Source organism: Lonchura striata, chromosome 1 (assembly GCF_050655825.1).
Source record: "Lonchura striata isolate lonStrDom1 chromosome 1, ASM5065582v1, whole genome shotgun sequence".
Taxonomy (NCBI): domain Eukaryota; kingdom Metazoa; phylum Chordata; class Aves; order Passeriformes; family Estrildidae; genus Lonchura; species Lonchura striata.
This window is the reverse complement of record NC_140703.1, coordinates 98,625,223-98,644,875: the sequence shown is the minus strand read 5'-3', so window position 1 is coordinate 98,644,875 and position 19,653 is coordinate 98,625,223. Positions and strand designations below refer to the sequence as shown.

Genomic DNA, 19,653 nt, shown 5'->3' with positions numbered 1-19,653 from the left:
CTGGGGAGTTGACAGAGAATTTTTTTCTGGATAAATAGTTTCTAACTATGGAAATGAGAAGCATTATGTGCTACAGTAGCAAGGGAATAAAATTATACTGTCCAGATATTCCACCACACCTGCAAGCCTGTTCTATCAACAGCATGAGAAAAACTTTACAGAATGAGCAGAACTCTGAAACAAACTGCATTACCAAAACTGCCTGACCTCATAGAGCCTTCCCTATTGAAGGGAAGTGTTAGAAAAACAAAACTCTTTGTGGTCTTAGCAATAATCAAGATCATTGTAATAACTGTAAAATGTCTTCATGGCTATTTTCAATGGCATTTTTTGGTCCTATTTTCAGTGGGATATCTTGTTGCTCAGTTATCCACACAAAAATAGGGAAAATGGAGTTAAACAGCTGATATACCTGGCATAAAGCTAGAGCTTAGCAACTGTAAATGGCCTCCAAAAGAGGAAGAAAATAGTTTCTGTGAATCATCCTGCTATTTCTTTTATTAAGTTGTGATTTGTATCTTTTCTAGAGATAGGAGGAAGGTTTACTGCCTCCAGTGCTGGAACTAGGAGGCTCAATATTGACTCCCTAGCAGAACCCAGCTGCACGTGCAGCAGAGACAGGCGCTGCAGGTCCCTGGCAGCTCTGCACACCTCTGCAGCGCCGCGGGCTCGAGCCACTGAGCACACCAGTGCTGCCCCTTCCACACGGGGGAAAAAGCTGTGTGTTTAATTTTGCTTTTATTTTTGGTTCTATTTTTCACACAAGTAATTTGCATAACTGTTAAGATTGCAGAATAGCCCTGGCAGTTGTAAATCATATTCTCACAGAAATATTTTAAAGTAGTTTGTGAACATTATCAGGGTATTAGCACTGCTGCATTTTTTTCTGCATTGTTATTATTTAGGCCCTGAATAGTTCCTTTTTCCACAGACTTTTGCATACATGGTCTCTCATGGAACTGTATCTTTTGCTATGTAAAATTAACTGGGAGAAGTTAGAAGAGCCCTCAAAATTCTGTAAGATCAGGCTGGGCTACAGATGAGATCTGTTTTATCAAACATTCTTATTTTTCATCAATGAGGGACTTCTATTAAACTGACAAATTTTCTAAATTTCAACAGCTTATTTGAATTTAAATGTATTTGACCAAAACAGTCAACACCAATGCCAATGCCTAAAATACTTAGGTAGCACTGCTACAGAATATTTATTTTGGAAAATGTGCATAAAATTTCCAATAAATGTTCTGAATATCCTGCTGCTGATAGGCTTTTCTTAAAAAAAAAAAAAAAATCTTTCAAAGACTTTCAAAGACCAAGACACAAATAGTATTAGCAATTTTTTCCCAGGCTTTCCTAAACCTTCACCTGTTTTTATCTTGGTTTGCTCAGAACTGAAAACCCCACTGTAACTGTGATGTGTTCCCATCTTAATCAAAGATACAACTGAGTGATCATGCCAAAGGTAGAAAAAGCAGATCACAACACCAAAATGCCACCCAAATAAATCTAGTATCTTTTCTACCTTAACCAAAGATAAACACAATTCTCATCAGCAATGAACAAACCAACAGTAGATTTTAAAAAAAGTCATGTTTGTTAAAACACTGAGCCATTTACTTACCATTAAACGTGCACAATTTTTCCCTTGAAGTGCTAACTCTATTCAAAGACCAGAAATAACTGACTTTAAAATTAGCCTTTTTTTGTAGGAATGCACTCAGTTTTCTTCTAGCCCTCTTTGACTTCTTCTGACCTCTTCCTATGCATCTGTAACACACGGAGCAGCTGCAGGGCTGCCATTTTACAGAGTGCAGCAACCTTGCTTCCTGCTGCAGCTGTACTCGGGCTGCCCAGAAGTGCAGCAGAGCTCCCTGTAACTCTCCAAATTTCACACTAGGTATCTGTTTTGCCAGCCTTACAGTGCCTGTAGCTCAAACTGTCAGCTCACTGCACCCACATGCACCTCCTGCCCTTCAGACTATTTCTGCTCCTCGTGCTATAGCGAAGTCTACCCAAGCCCTCTTTTTTCAATCAAGGACACACAAAGTGAGGTCAACTTCTCCTTTCTAGATGTGAAAGATGGAGGAGGGGTAAAACACAGGTCCAAGGCTTTATTTACTGTCCTATACCTGCAATCAGGCCTGAGGAAGCAAGGATCAGCTGGGGAGAGGAAAATGGAGCAGAACTGAAGACACTTATTTTTTCTATGAAAAGAAAGACTAAGAGCACCATTTCGTGAAGTAGCTTAGATCAGCTGCTCTCCTTTTAGTCAGTGAACAAACGTGACATAATAGCTAAATCAGAGAGGAATCTTCACTGTTCTTCCTCCACCTGGCAAAAATTAGGAAGCCTGAAAAATCTGGAATTACTGCAATACTGCCAGCTTCTGCAAAGAAGCAACACGTGATAGTTCACCAAGAGGGTAATACAGATGTCCATGAATGTTTTAGTGAGTTAAACATTCTACTCAACTCATTTCTATATTCATGGATGGAAAACAACTTGATATAAGCGTATTTCTTTTTTTTTTTCATGTGACAGTACAACTTCATTCAAAATTCCATTTGTGAAAGGACAGCAAAAAATCGGCAACAGGCTCTCCCCACATGACTATATACAGTAAGTAGTCTTTTTACAGGTAAATCCAAAGACTGGAAAGATCAAGTTCTTTCATGAGCACTTAAACCTGTTCTGCCAGTGACAGTTTTCTTCAGCACTCAGAGGATGCCGCCGTGCTGAAAGCACTTCAGTTCAGCCCTTATTATCACTGCTATGCAAGGATGAATGTAAGGCATGTTATTCCCCACTTCGTGATGAATGCATCTTGAGTACAGGGAGCTTTAGGTTTCTTAATAGCAAAACTCTGGTGGCCTGTGTTATGCAACATGTACTAATACATCCAAATTCAAAAATGAGCTTTGCATGTCATAACTATGAAATTATTACATATTGGTATGATCAAATAGAGTTTTATGCTATTTTTTAAGTCAAATCACTTTTTGAGGAATCAGCCAGTAAATTACAGGGTATGACTTTATATTCAGTTGTAAAGCACTGGTATATTCTGGAGTAAGAGAGATACTTTATTTTGGACTTAGAAGACACATGAGCAATCAGAAGCTTAAAATGCTTTACCATTGCCACACTGCATTATTTTTTAGCAAGTTCTTTTACATTAGCTCTCTGCTCTTTAACAGCAGCACCTGCCAGAAGCATCTGACAAATTTGTAAAAAAGCAGGAATAATTTTCCAAGTGATTCCTGATAACTGAACAACACCCATAAAACCAGCAAGGCTGAATGGCCCAAAACCACTTCCAAAATTCATACAGTTCACTGTTCAATCCACAGGGCACAGAGAACAGAGTGCATAAGATGAGACAAATAAAATCAGAAGTCACACTTTTTAAAGAGCTGCCCACAACAATAAGATCCACAGCTCTGTGAAAGCAAATCATGTAACACAAAACTTTCTATTTTTCTCTGTAATGCACTTTAATGTGCAGAACACATGGAAATCGCAGGGCAGCTTTATATTTTTTGTGAACACTTATCTATACCACTCATAAACATACCAAGAGGTTCTATGGCATCTCAGTCCATAATGGAAGCAGACAGGTTTTAGATGGATAGTGTGTGGTACCTTGCTGCCAGGAATATTTCTTTTATTACTATTATTCCTGGTGTCAATGCAAAGTAGTTATTCAAATGTCCATAAAATGAAAAATCATTTTGCTTTTAAAAGAACTGTAAGTACATAAGAAAATTCGATGGAAGAACATTTTCCATAAATACATAGGCTAAACACATTTTGGAACATATCCTGCAGAAGTGTGATGGAAGAAATACAGAAATAATTACAAAGATGTACAATGGAAATCAAGTTGAAATTTATGTTATAGAACATATTATATTTTTAACTATATCCTTTAAATTAGTACCATACATGCTTAACATTGCAGAAACAGCCAAAGTAATCAACATGACAACTGAGACTGCTAACCTGACTAAAAATTAAGCATTTTGGTTGCCTCCTTTTTAGTATTGACTTTTAAAATATCATCTTTACATTTCAATTCACATTAATAAAAGAAAAGAAAAACAGCACAAAAAGTTAGCATTCCACATTGCGGTACCTGCTTGAAAAACCTGCGTTTTAAAATGGGGATGGGGCATTAAAATCTTTGGCCTCATCTGGCCCACAGGATGGTTTGGGTTGTAGATGGACCTTGAAGTTCATTTTGTTCCAACCCCCTGTCACAGGCACAGGCACCTTCCAATAGACCAGGCTGCTCAGAGCCCCATCCAGCCTGGCCTTGAACACCTCCAGAGATGGGAAATCCACCACAATTTCCCTGGGCCACTTGTTCCCATGTCTCATCACCCTCCCAGCAAAGAATGTTTACCTGATATCTAATCTAAACTTACTCTCTTCCAATTTGAACCTGTTCCCCCTTGTTCTGTGACTACACGCTCTTGTCAAAATAATTTAATCCCAGTACATTGAAATTTAGGATAGAGTCTTCAAGAAAACAGCATGGTTAAAGATGGGATTCATTACATCTGTGAGGACAGTCAGATAACAGAGGCAGAATTGTGACCCAGAAAACATCAAGAAGAAAAATGGAAGGGAAAGTATGCCAAGAGGAAGGACAACAGTAATTACGTATGATACAGTATCCTTGGATCTTGCAATTTTCTTCACATACTGCTATAAATCCCAGGAGAGTTGAGAATGTTGCTCTCCTTTCCCCCAGGCACACATTTCCCAGGATGATGGAGACTGACAGACAGGTTAGTACTGAGGTGGGAGAGAAAAACAGCTGCCGACATTGAAATACACCTGCATATGAGAAATTTTTTTTCAAAATAAAATACACCACCAAATGTATTATTTGCACACAAAATTCTGCTGTGGTCTGAGAACAGACACAAAAAAATATGGAGGAAAAAGCTTATTTCTTTCTAGATTTTTTCCTTTCCCTCCCCTTTCCTTCAAATAATGATACAGAATCTAAGGAACCTTTCTGGTAACATTAAATTTAAAAATCTGCAGGTTTTTTGCTTATATTGTTTAGGTGTAAAAAAAATACTTCTGAGCAGAAAAAAAATAAGTCCTATTAAGTCAGAAGTATTACACAACTGAATATAGCATTTTAGAGCAACTTGTACAACCACAGCTACAGATGTATTTACATGTTCCACCTCTACTAACTGTAACACTAATGAACACTGGCTGTTGTGACAAATGCACAATATACACAATATTTAGAGGAAAAATCAGCCAAGGCCTAAAAACACACAGACGATCATCCACCATCTATACATGAGTACACACATGAGGAAAATCTTCCCCATTGATCACATCAGACAACAACAGTAATGCACAGTTCATAGTTTGAGTTTGCCTCTAAAGTAACACCTAGAGAAGAAAAGCAGAGTCTTGTTTCACCTGGGACAAGCTAAAGAGGCTCTGAGCAATGACACAATTTTGACCTGGTAGCTGAGTCAGTTCAGGTTTAATCAGCCACAATTTCTGTGTCCAGCTGCAGGGCTGAGCCCTTCAGCACTGACTCCAAACATCTGCTGAACACTTTTATAAACACACTAGCTCAATATTCTTATAATTTGCCAGACTACCACTATTCATAATCCACTTGGAACATTTCTCTTTGGTTATTAAGAGTTCAGAACAGGCTGAAGGCAGGACCTGGTGTTATTTATTTGCTGGTAGCTTAAACAATTCTGGTTTCACAGCTCTCGCAGCACTGAAGCTCCAAGAGTTCATGTATACACACACAACATCATGATTTACGGGTTGAATTTTTTGTCATGCATCTGTTGGGACAACGGAAGGCTTGAGGGTTTTGACATTGAAAGACTGACCTAATTAAAGTTGAATCACTCTTCCCAGCTATGGAGCAGCCAAGTTTTGAAGCACCACACCCCAACATATCATGAGGGTGGAAGCAGACTAGAACCTTGGAACAACTGCTGACAAGTTTATACCTGAAAAATAATTCATTTGATATAGGATAGCAAGCATGCAGCTATCCTTGAGAAAATTCAAATTGAGAAGGATTAGTTAAACTCTGTTTAGATGCATATGTATATTTATTTATATATTAATATGAAAATTGCTTACATGTGAACTTTCAGATCCTATTTCCATGCCCTGTTCCTTCAGTTTCAGGTTTTTTTAATCTCCTCCACATTTTTGTATTGCTTTTCTGTTTTTCCTGTTTTGTGTAACTATAAGCACTTTGCTCGAAAACACTATATTGTGTAGTGTATTCATTATTTAGTTCACTATTTGCGTCCTGCTACTAATATAGGAAAAGACAGCACATAATGAACATTTATGCAAAATATACCATAAGTTGTATTACTTCTTTAATATATATTTTAATGGTAAGAAATGGCACTAAAACTTTATTCTCCAGCATCAGCATATGGCACTTCTTAATACAGAAAAAATATTTTAATTTCCATAGAAATAACATTTATATATATACACACACACACATATGTATTTTTAAATACATACATAGGGTATTTTACTGATTCCATAAGTAAGTTGATGCATTTTTAAAAGTGAAGAGCAAGACTACTTGCTCTTCCTTGAGTCTATTTCTAGTATGTTTTACTCTATCACACATTTCTTTACTTCAATCTCTCTCCAGAAAGTTCATGCCACAGTTCATACCAGTCTCACCTATTTGATTTTTCCTGAGTAGCCCATAAATGAATATGCTTGTGTTTCACTGGATTATTAAAAAAATAACTTATATTTTTCATTATGCTGCTGTTCCCTTTTTGGACTTATAAAATAATTACCAAATCCACTAACTTTCCATCTCAGTTTCCACTGAATTTCAGTTTTAGGATTGCAGGTACTAATACAGTTCCTCAAAATCAGAGCTCAGGTAACAAATGTAAATTCTTTAAACAAAATGTAATTATCCTGAATTTGGAAAATTCACAGAACCATTGCAAAGGACAATACAATCATAAAACAGCCCTACCTTGAGATTTCTGTAAATGTATTCCATAAAAAATCTAGTGGCAGAACTAAAACATGTGACATTATTCCAGTTTCTCCATCTATAAAATCAGGTAATTATATTTAACTACTTCACTGAATACTCTTAAACCCTTTTTATAGATAAAATTTGTGAAGCTTTTAAAACTGTCAAGACATGACAGAACAGGAATCAGAATAGAGGGGCTCTATGATTCTCCCATTTAGAAATAAACACAGAAGTTCAGAGATTAACACATTAAGAAGGCTCAAACAGAATACAATTCAGCTTTTTATTAAGCTCAATACCTTAAACAAGGAACCTTTTTACTTAAGAGTTCTTTCCACCCTTTAATCTTACAACTCTTCTTTGAACCTTCATCTACTTTCTCTTTTATCTGTAGTCACTAGAACTAGAGAAAACAATCCAGCCTTATACCTCGCAGAGCCAGAGTTCCATCTCCCTTCCCATTCCCACACTTTCTAGCCTACACACCCAGAGCTCCTGCCACCCTGCAGCTGTAGATGTTTTACACAGGATGGAGGCTACTGAAAGCAGCTCTACGTCCTTGACCCTTCAGGTACATTTGCTGTGTTAAAGCAAAGACCTTGTTTTGCCCAGTTTGACAAGCACAATCACTCATCCATTTCCTCTAATAAATTATTTTCTTGATCTTTGAGTATTCTATAAACTTCTTAACTGATTACTTTAACATGAGCCAATAAAAATGTTCAAGTGTGGAGGACTGGCAGCCCACTGGTACACACAGATACTCAAGGATCATCAAAATTTTCCCTTAGGTCTAATTCACCTACTGCGTGTCCTCACTGTGCATCATTCTTGACTCTTCACAAAAATGCCAAAGAGCACCAAGGGAGTAAACTTATGGAAAACATGTATTTTTACACTTCTTCCTTGTCAACAGCCCAACATATATAAACAGCTCAAAAATATAGCAAGAGTGGTTAGTGTTACAGGGCCTATTTTTAACAAACTCATGGTGACAAGCATTAGCAGTATCCCGCGATTCTCCTCTGTCCTTTACTTACCAAGCCTGGGACAGTTACTCCATCATTTTACCTGGATCATAACCTGGGCTTGTAACTACCTCAGTTATCTAGTCTCCTGTGCTGGTGCTCAGCCAAGTTTCTCTTGTTCTGATCTGCCAACATTTTTGTAAATCAACAGTGAGAGTCCAACATTAACTTCTTTGTCAGCTCTGTTTGGATTAAACTATCTTCAAACTTTGAAACAGCCATACTGAAAACTGGACTTCCATCTAAGTACCTGCTGTCCCTAACTATGTGCCTCTGGGAAGCAACAATTTTTTTTTCCACATTATTCTGCACTTTAAACAAAACACATCCTTCCTATACAACCAACAATCTGCTCTCAAGCAGGAAATTCAAATACAATCAACAATATGTGATTTTCTTTCTCACCTAAGCAGTCCATATAAGCAAAGGTACCTCAAAAGAAAGTCCTACCACTGCATGATAAGAGAATAACTGCAACAATTACATTCTTCCCACTGCAGGCTTGGTTTATTCCTTCTATATACATATGACTGTAACATAACAAAATAAAAATGTTAGCTGGACAAATGGAAGAAAGAGGTGCTTTAATATGTTTGTAGAAAAGTCAGAAATGTTTCTGCCCAAGGAATATATGTCAGAAAAATTCAGAGAGAAGACTTGATTTAAAATATGTATAAGGCAATGTAAGAGCCAATCTTTTGTGCTAGCTTGCATCAACATTTTAAAAATGAAGGAAAAAAAAATTCTCAGAACAAATATTGATCAATTGCTCTGTCAAGCAGATGCTGAACTCAGAAACATCGAAATGCTCTGCTTTTGAGAATCCTCTTTGATATTTATGTTGCAGATAACCAGGAGTTTTGTTTAATTAGTGAGTGGGTTTTGTTGCTGGGGACTCGGATGGAGGGTCAGGGAAGATGGGGGGCGGGGGGGAAGAAGGGAGATTTCGCCCATAAAAGCACAATTGAAGATCAGACTAAATGTCATTTAAAGACTTCCAGTAAGAAACCGTGATCAAGGCTTAAAACACTCAGAAGAAGCAGCTTCATCTTGAACTTTGGGAGCAGCTGTGCTCTCACTGCCCTTCCCCCAACACAGGAAACAGACCTAGAAACAAAAATAAGACAGGAATGCTCCTGTGCAAGCTAATGTTGTTGGCTTCTTAAACATCCACTACCCTTGTGCCAAAAAAAATGAAACCCAGGAGGATTTAACACTTCAAAGGATAGCGAGACACTGCTCTAAACATAGAATTTTCTACCAGAGACAGATATTCTTTCATTTTGCAAACAAACTGGAAGAATGTTATCGTGAGTGCATGTTGAGACTGATTTAATTTATATTCCTGTACTGCTTATGCACAAATACACCACTGCATATTAAACTTTTACCCATTTTAGATTACAGTTACTGCTGTACTAGGGTTATCTCCCACCAGGAAAAAAAAAATGCAGCAGTTGAATCTTCTGATACATTCCCAAACATTCTATTACAACATGTAGTTTGAAAGCTTAACATTACAGAGAAATGTTTGACAAAGAAGTTCTCTCCTTATTAAGCAATGATACATAATTACATGTTCAAGGAGAATGTAACATCTTGCCAAAGGAACGTATGGCCACAAATACTACTCACAGGATTTCCAACTACAAATTATAGTTATGCTTTCACTTGTGTTATTAAGAACTTGGCCTTTGTTCAGTCTATTAAATTTTCTAAACAAAGGTAAAAAGATGGGAAGGAAAGTAAGAGGTTGGCTACATTTTCTGTCTAACCTAAAAAAACCAAACCTACAGCTTTATCTAATTTTGACGAGTACAAACCATCTCCATGGCTTGCTCTGCTTCACTCACCACAAACAACTCATGTTTTCAACACTTAATTTAATATTTTGCAGGCTAATGGAAACTTTACATAATGCATTCTCCCTCATAAAGCTAAAATGTCAACGCAAATGGGATTGAGATCTTGATATGGAGAGAAAGCAAATGTTATCTTTTCAAAATCTACAGGCTAACAAACATGATGTGGAGGATGGGACGGGCACTGATACAAAACAAAGAAGGAGCAAAAAATAATCTTACTTATTTTAGAAGGGTGTCTTTATCTTTCTGAGCATAGCACCCCCCAGCCACACCTCTCTCAACAGTGTTTTAATGTTTGATTAAAATAGTTTCTTGAACCCTACTCATTCTGCTAGTGTCCTCCCTCTGGTAGGACAGGGAAAACAGATTGAAAAAGAACAGCTGATGTGGTTATTAATATTTACATTTCACTGTCACTGAAAATTCAGTAAGTATTGTCAGGTTAGTCCTCACAAATTCCAACTCCAGTGGTTTCCTTTTATTTAAAAAAAAAGAAAAAGTATGTTTGATCTTTCTTTGTGCATTGATAGTTCAGGGCAGGCAGCACTCATGCCTTCAGCACCTGTTAATAATTTCTCAGTAGAACATACAGAGCAAAAGCAGGTGAAGGCTTTCAAGTTTTAACCATTCCATCCATGTACCTCATCCCATCCAACCATATAGTGAGGTCCCTCCCGTAAAGCACCACTTCTTTACAGCTATAACTAGCAAGAGGGAAATGACTTATTGTGGGTGCAGCATTTTAAAAAAACAGTGCAAAGTAATGTAAATTATTTCCAGTTTCAGGGGATTTTGTTCTAAATACAGGTAATTAAATCTCAGCATAATGAGAAAACAAAAGCAAGCACTGATCACACCCTGGATGTGTCAATCCAGGAAAAATCATCATCAGACATGGTGAGTTTAACCCTGAACAACCTGTATTTCTCTTGAGCTGTCTTTCAATTACCAATATAATCTATTTCCTCCAGAATAAAGAATTGGCAATTTTTTTTATAATTTTCTGAATTTTCAAATTTTCTCAGTATCTGCAAGCTTTCAGAATGCTCTGTTCATTACACCAAAATGGAACATACGTAGCAGCTAAGTTGTCCACTTTACTACTATTTCACAAATCCTATCTCACTGTTTTCCATAAAGTCATATCTATTACATTTTCTGTAACAACTGCTAAGAATAATTACCTCATCATTAGAGAAGAGTTTTATAATCTAACACAGCACAGTTCAAACCACTTGATACTTGCTGGGTTACAGCAAGGGGATAGATAAATGGACTAAAGTTTAGACAAGTTACAACAGAATTATAAAACAAAATAAAGAAAGAAAGATGGCAGCACTTTTAGAGAATAACTCCACCAACACACATGGTACTGGGCTATTGCACTGGTTTTTACACTGACATTGCTGGAGAATAAGCTTCTTATATCTGTAAAACAGTATTGAGAACGGATCGTAACAAATACTTTTACTTGACTCTCCAGAGTGGACATTCCAAAATAACTGAACCCACACTCAGAGCAGGCTTTCATGAGGTCCAAATGTAAAGGAGTGCCTGGGTACCTTTTTTTCCTTCTGTTTTGCATGGCTACAGTATGTAAGTTCAGCCTGATCTGATACTAAGCTCTACAGGTCTAGTAACAAAACAGGAGGAGCTTCACAGCTAAAGGATAGCTAGAACAGATCTCAGTTGGAAGGGATCCCCAACTCTCACTAGTCCCACCCTGGCCAGTTCAGGACTAGCCTCGAGTTAAAGCATACTGTTAGCCTTGAGGCATTGACCACCACTCTAGGAAGCCTGTTCCAGTGTCTGACCACCCGCTTGCTAAGGTGTCCTAATGCCAAGTCTAAACGTAGCCTGGTCCAGCTCTGAGACGTTCCCACACAACCTTTCACTGCCTTCCAGGGATAAGAGATCAGCACTCCCTCTCTGCTTTCCCTCCTTAGGAAGCTTCCTAAGGCTCCTTCCCAGGTTGCTTCCCAGGCTCCTTCTCTCCAAGGAGACAAGCCCAGAGTCCTCAGCTGCTCCTCTCAGGACATGCTTTCCAGCCCTTTTCACCACATTTGGTGACTTCCTCTAAACACATTCAAGGACCTTCACATCCTTGTTCAGTTTTGGGCCCAGAAGAGCACACAGTGCTCAAGGTAAAGCTGAACCAATGCAGAATACAGAGGGCAAATCACCTCTTTTGAGTGGCTAATGATGCTGTTTGATGCACTCCTAGGATCAGTCTGGATAAGAACTGTACCAAAAGTAATTTCAAGCAATTTATATATTAACGGAGATAGGAATTTTGTTACATATAAGCTATATTTTGAAATGTCAGCTGGACCATAATAAAAAACAATCAATTAAAATGTAATGAAAATCCACATTCCTATTGTAGGTTAGGGTGAAAATGTGGTCTACAAATAAATTAACTTTTATGTATTGCACATCACAGCCCAATATCATAAAAGACATATATACATGCTTTTCTACATAGCATAGTAGTAAAAAGTCCTCGTGCAAGTGTCACAGAAATTAATTACATAAGAATTCTTAATTATCAGCATAACTTCTCTAGCTTTATTATAAATAACAAATTTATACAATAATTCTGCAGACATTTAGAATTGTGTTACGCTATAATGATATACCATTTGACAAATACTGTACACCATTAGATTTAAAAACATCATATTGAAAACAGAAGGTTTTAAACTTACAGCTTACAAAGCTGCTTTGTACCTCCAGCATGTGGTATATGTTCATTTTCATCCAGCTAAAAATACCACATTTGTAAAAATCTAATCTCTGGAAACATGACTAGATGGCCTTAAAATAGTCAGTTTGCTGATGGATTTATAACTTTATGTGCATTTCACAATTACACTCAAAAATGTGTTTTAAAAAAAAGTTCATGCCCCTTCCACAAATAGGCATTTGCAACAGGCTTTGAATTAAGTTCATACCAGACTGCAGCTCACGTAATGAATAAGTATGCTGTTCTATAAGCAGCAGATCTAAAAGAATCTGGGTTTTGACACTTTGATACACCAGGCCTGCTGAAGGGCCTCACAAACTCCTGCTATTATCCAGAGGATCCATGTGCTACCTGGCCAGTCAGTGCTGCCCCATGGAATGAACCACAAACTAGCCAGGAGCTCTTCCCATTGTGTGAAGGAGTGACAGGACTTTGGTCTCCTTTACCCCTTCAGCCACTAATCCTTACAACACCTGGAGGAATTCCTTATCTTTGAGCACATTAACACTGTGGAATGTGGCTGATGCTTAACAGAGCCAAGTGCTCTATTCTGGGAGGAATGGAGTGACAGACAATGCCAATTTGCACATTAGGAAAAGGCTCTTCACCTGGAGGTAGCTGGGCACTGGAACAGGCTCCCCAGGGAAATGCTCACAGCACCAGGCCTGCTGGAGGAGGCATCTTGGATGACAGCTCTTAATCCTACAATTTAGTTTTAGGCACTCCTGTGAGGAGCAAGGAGTTAGACTCCTTCTGGGACCCTTATACTTCAGATGTTCTATGATTTTATGAATCCAAAGTATGGATTTTGTTTCTTAGGAAAACCTCAACAACGCTTAGACAGGCGACATACACCTACTCAAGATGCCTGAACTCCCATGTAGCTCATGCTACCTAAGGCAAGTTTGTGGGCTGACCTACCTTTTAGTTTTACCATATAAACTCTGGATTTGGTTGGCAAGTGCTGAAATCAGACGGAAGTCACTCTAGCTGTAGCTGTTAATGTCCCCAAACTGATTATTTCAGGGTTTTTTTCCCTCTCAACCCTTTAACACTCTTACATTCAGGCAGTGGGAGCTAAGATCCAGTGAAATGGCTCTACTTGTGCCAGCAGAGCAAAATGTCTCAGTAACATAACACTGCACAGCACCAGAGCCAGGCAAGCCACTTCACAAGGGAAAAGCACGGTGCTTTACAGGCACTTCCCAGTTACACAAAAGTACTGTATTCCAGTCTGGTATTCTGGTATTCCAGGCTAAGCAGCTCTATTCTTAATAGATAACTGCCTTTTTCATTTTAAAGGCAGTAATATGATATTTTAATTAATTCATAAATAGGAATTCATAAAAATAAAGAGTTATTTGCACTGAACTGTGCTGGTGACTAATATGCCTATTGCTTGATGTATCGTACTTTTGAAGCTACAAACACATACAGTAAATGAAGCTCCGGATGATGATATTTAGCTGCCTTGAAATTTCCTTTATGTTCTGCCAACTTCAATTCTGATTTGGACTAGAATGGTAACTCGTAAACAATAATCTGGCATGCACTCATTAGCAGAAAAACAAACAATATATTTTTAAAAGTACAATATACCAGATAAATTTCCATTTCACAGTTGAAGACTTCAGCTTCTAGTCCAATGTATTTGCTTCATTTTGTTGCTGACTGCAAAATGGCATAAAAATACTCTATTACACATTAGGCCTTCAGCTCTAAGGCCTTCCATTTAGCTATTGTCACTTGTTTTCTCTCCCTTTCCCTCCAGTTTAAGAGACACCGTCTCCGCAAAAACTTCTCAATTTCAAACAAGTGGGGTAGTTTCACAGGTTAAACCAGTTGTAATTCTTATGTTTGCTTTTATGGATTTGAAAATTATTTCAAGTTACTATTTAAAAAATACCTTCACCATGGGGTAAAACACTCAACAGACTAAATGGGAAAAACAGTGACCTTGGAGGACTACAAGGACACTGAACATGACAACAGTGTCTCAAATAAGCAAGAGACAAAAAGAGAAGGAAAAAAAAAAAGTAAATTACATAGATTTCTTATACTGATCAGCTATCACTTACCAAAACATTTTTAGTGAAAGTCTATTTTTAAATACCTACAGGTAGTTACAAATGAAGAAAGTATATATTGTTTTAAGCTTACAATGCTTAGCTTCTAATTAATAGTATCCTTGTTATTTTAAGAGCCTCATGGGTATTTAGAGGGCTAAACTGCAATAAAACCAAGATACATAAATGAAACCCATCTATTAAGGTTGTCTTGGTCAATAAAAAGTAATTGCATCAAACAACAGCCGCAGATGATGGACGGCCCTTGCCAGTGGGCAGAAGAGGAGGAGAGCACATCCTACAGCCCCTAGCAGCCAGGGAAGGCTGTCATCCATCCCTCTTGCCCAGCTCATGTCTCCTCCAACCACAGCCCTCTTGCCCACCAGCAAGAAGCGATTTGGCAGGAATATTTCAGCAGCCATATGGCAGCGCCAGGCAAGTTCGGCCTTGCTGCCTCTCACTGCTGCTGCTCACCTCCTCCCTGCTTCCCAGAACGCCTGCTGGCTGATGCCTTCTGCCACAATAAACACCCCTGGTAAAGTCTTCTTCCTCATATTCTCGGGGGAGAGGCACAGAGGCACCATCAAACGTGTTACACTGTCCCACAAGAAGCCTCACCCGGGTCAGCAGCAAGCCAGAGGAGACAGGCACAGCACAGAGCAGTGCCGGCGTGGCATGGAGCAATGGCACAGAGCAGTGCTGGTATGGCACGGAGCAGCACCAGCCTGGCACGGAGCAATGGCAGAGCAGGGCTGGCATGGCACGGAGCAAGGCATGGCACAGAGCAGGGCTGGCCTGGCACAGAGCAATGGCACAGAGCAGTGCAGGCATGGCACGGAGCAGCACCAGCCTGGCACGGAGCAATGGCACAGAGCAGGGCTGGCATGGCACGGAGCAAGGCATGGCACAGAGCAGGGCTGGCCTGGCACAGAGCAATGGCACAGAGCAGTGCTGGCATGGCACGGAGCAGCACCAGCCTGGCACGGAGCAGGGCCAGCAAGCAGGCAAGAACAGACCCTGCCAGGGTGGGAGGCTTGTCCCCAGCATTGGGGACACACGGCTGACACAGCCCCACAGGCTGACCTCACAGCAGTCCTGGAAAATATTGCAAACCACGTCCTTTAACAATACAAAAGGCATTCATGTTGTTTTCAAAATGGCTGGGTAAATGAAGCTTAGTGCCTGCCTTAGAAAGAAAGCTTCTGAAAATCCTGTTTTACACAAGCAGGAAAAAGCACCTCAAACATTTATAAACTATCCAAACTCTACATATATACTGTCTGGGAACTCCATGAGTCCCCTTCTTCCTACATTATAAACCAGACTGCATATTTACAACCATTTCCTTCATCTGACTAAAGCTACATCTGCAATCCCAACACCTGTCTTTTCATTCTGCCCTTTGAATACCACTACCATTTATTCAATTCCTTTGGTGACAGGCCTCCTTCATCTCAGAAGAGAACATTAACTTCTCTAAGGATTGTAACACAAGGAACTAACCATGACTAGACAATGTTCGAAATGTACACTTCTTTCATTTAGTTACAGAATAAGTCTGCATTGCTGGTGGATATAAAATTCAGACTGCAGATACAGAGATAACTTGAAAGAAAATTTCAAAGCACAATTCTACACTGTATGTCTCATGAGCAATTAAGAGAGTTGCTAACTTTCTCATTACTAAATGCTGTGTTATTTACACAGAAGCCTCACCTAAGAGCATTGTGGGCAGCAATCAAACATTCCTCTGCCCAGCCCTCACTGAGAGGGGGCTGGGGGTACCCAAAGATTAAACATGAACCACAAAGACAAACCAGAAGGCCCAACAAGATGGTGTTCACTGTCTATGGAAAGCTCCTAGTTACCTGGTAATGTTTTTAAAATCGACGAAGTAGAAGTAAGATGGATTTTAAAACATTTCAACTTCAGAAGGGAAATTCTTAGGAATTATAAACTAGCAATGAAGGTCAGGTCCTAAACATATACACAAACACACACACACACACAAGGCTTTCTGCACACAACTGCTGCTGTTAATTCCTGTGAAACCATTGTGTATGCAGTTAAGCACAGACATAAATATTGAACACCTACAGCCTCATCCTGTAAGAAGGAAATGTCTGGTCTACAATAAAAACACATATTTCATAGAAATATTAAGTACATAAATACATTTGTAGGAGATTTCCCTTTCTGTTTTTTTTTAAGTTTAACTATTTAAAATTCAACTTCAGTGTATTCACAGAATCATAGAATGGTTTAGGTTGGAAGGGATCTTACAGATCATCTTGTTCCAACCTGTCTGCCACAGCCAGGGAAATACCTCCCATTACACAAAGTTATTCAGAGCCCCATTCAATGCAACCCTGAACACTTCCATCAAAATACAGCTAATAGCACTTTGGTTTTAATGTTCAAGAACTGAAAGTCTAGATATTAAGGGGGAAATGGCTTTTTTCAAGTTAAATTTTACACTGAAGTAAGTTCAATGAAGAAAAATACATTTGTAACTGGCAAAAACATCAGTTCTCAGTTATAAATGCTCCTTTCTGGATCAGTGTCAACTTGTACAGTACTGACCCACATACAACAGCCAAAATAGTCTGCAAACTACTGCAGAAAGAATTAGAATAAAGGTATATATGTTGATGCAAGGAAGCATGACGGGTAATGTAAAAATTTATGCCTAATTCTGATCTTGATACCATTAGGCATAATCAGTTCCTTTATATAAATGTTCTTTTTATCACCTGTATTTTAATTAATGTGACTGAAATTATAATGACAAAATTTAAAGTTTTTTTTATTAAATAAGAAAGCTTTTTTTTTACTGGAAAATTAAGTATATCTGTCCAGCAGACAAACAACTGGGTATGATCAAAAGACTACATTGCTTAAAATAAGTCAATTTAGAAGATGTGAAAATACTAATATGTGATTTCCCTTCTCCCCAAACATATACCTACGTGTACCAGAAGAACCACAAATAGCACCTGTTCTTATGAGAATGTTTTTCATGAAAAGTTCATTTTACTACCCACACACATCAAGTTGACAATTGAGAATCAATTCAAAATGTAAGCACCTATGCAAAAGGCAACCTATCAGCACTCAACTGACAAGTATGTCATCTGCTTAACTTTGTTTTGGTGGGGGATGTTTGGGCTTGTTTTTTTTTCATTTGTTTGGGATTTTTTTTTTGGTCAGTTCATTGGTTGGTTTTGTGGATGGGGTTTTTGTTGTTGTTTTGGGGTTTTTATTTCATTTTGTTCTAGTGTATTTTCATGGGGTTTTATTTAAAGATTCATCAACAGAACAATTTGTAGTAATGTATTAATGCTTGCAGAACCAATTTTCTCTTTCAGAAAGGCCAATTCTCAATTAAAGGTTGAAACTGGTGCTGTGTAAATTCTTCCCTTCACGGGATCACTCTCTTTAAGCTACTGTTTTGCTACCAGCTTCAACCAAACCTACCATGGAGAAGAATCAGGGAGATCAAACCTGGGAAAGCTGGCATGCATGCCTCTACGTCCAATAAAACCACGCTGTATCAGCACTGTTGTTTGCTTCACTCTCTCTCTTGCTCCCTCTCCCCCAAAGGAACATTAAATGTAGTAAGTGAAGCAAGAACTGCAGGATGAAAACAATTTACTTCTCAGCAGCATGATGTGGCACACATGAACACCTCACCAAACACCACTTTTCACAGGAAGCACCCTAGCTGAGAATAGACTTTGAAACTATCAGGTTCAAAAACTGTGAAACCAATGGTGAGAGACCTTCTGGAAACAACAATTGCCTAAGATCAACAGAAATCTGCCAGATAGGTGAGGGTTCCTCCTGCAAAGCCCAGATTGTGTTCCTTTTCTCTAAATTATTATGGTTTACTTCTTATCATTCCCCTATGAAAGGTCTCTTGAAACAGTAGCTTGCTGATGTACTAGAAATGCTGTTATGTTTCAATCACTAGAGCCAAAGAAACAAATTAAGTACTATAACAGCCTCTGTCCATTACAAGCTGCATGCCTCTCTGACTGCAGGCTTTTTACTGCGTCAGCCAGACTCATAACTAAGATTTCTAAGAAAAATTGTTAATAAGGAAAAAAAAACACTACTAAATAATAATTCTAGGGGAAGCTATCAGATTGTACAATTTGTACAATTAACCCGACTGTTTTGCTAGGTCAACAATTTGTTATATTGATTTTTGCTGTTAAAGACTTGCTACCAGCAAAAAAGGATGCAAATCAAACATTTAAATGTATGTCTATATTTTCATTTCATATTTTCTGTGGCTTGAAATTAATGGTCACTATTTAAACAGCCTACAGTATGCTTCATACAGACCAATATTCTCAACCTACACAAAAAGAGAAAAAAATAACAAGTCTAAGCTACTGTCTTGTAGCTCCTGAACTCCACTGTGGACCAGAACAGTACATCACATTTTGTTCTTCACATCAAATTACTTCCAATAATACCTTACACTAAATTTTCAACCAGCTTAACAATACTTCTAAACTAGAGAAAAAAGAAGGAATCTTCAAGCCAGTGTAATTTGCATGTAATTCTTACATAGTACAGTTCACTATTTGATACTAGCTATTTATACACATAATAAGTAAATCTGCCTAATTTTAAGAAGCATTTGGGTCTTTATTTTTTTATTAGGTCATTATACCACATATTGGTGTTTTTTTTAAAGAAGAACAAGATTCCCAGTTCCTACTGTTTCAACCACAACAAAAGTTCACATGGTTTTTTAGTTCAGAAATATTTGTAACAAATTGTAAATTGAATCACCACAACAGTAATAGTACATCTTCTCACTGCATCAAATGTTACTAAATGAAACTAAATTAAACCAAACTAAGCAACCTTGGTACCAATTTATAACAGAGACCCCCTAACC

At 38.3% G+C, this 19,653-nt stretch overlaps 1 protein-coding gene across 7 annotated transcripts in view; it reads right to left on the bottom strand.

The window, feature by feature from the left end:
- TBL1X (transducin beta like 1 X-linked) overlaps window positions 1-19,653 on the bottom strand; it is a 196,045-nt gene that overhangs the window by 156,914 nt on the left and 19,478 nt on the right. The window contains exon 1 of one of the 7 annotated variants that reach the window (XM_085584303.1): window positions 1,625-19,653. This exon is cut by the window's right edge and continues 13,140 nt beyond it. The exons of the other annotated variants lie outside the window; for them this stretch is intronic. The gene's annotated coding sequence lies outside the window, so the exon portion shown is untranslated. The remainder of the gene's footprint in view (window positions 1-1,624) is intronic. 7 annotated transcript variants of the gene reach the window in all.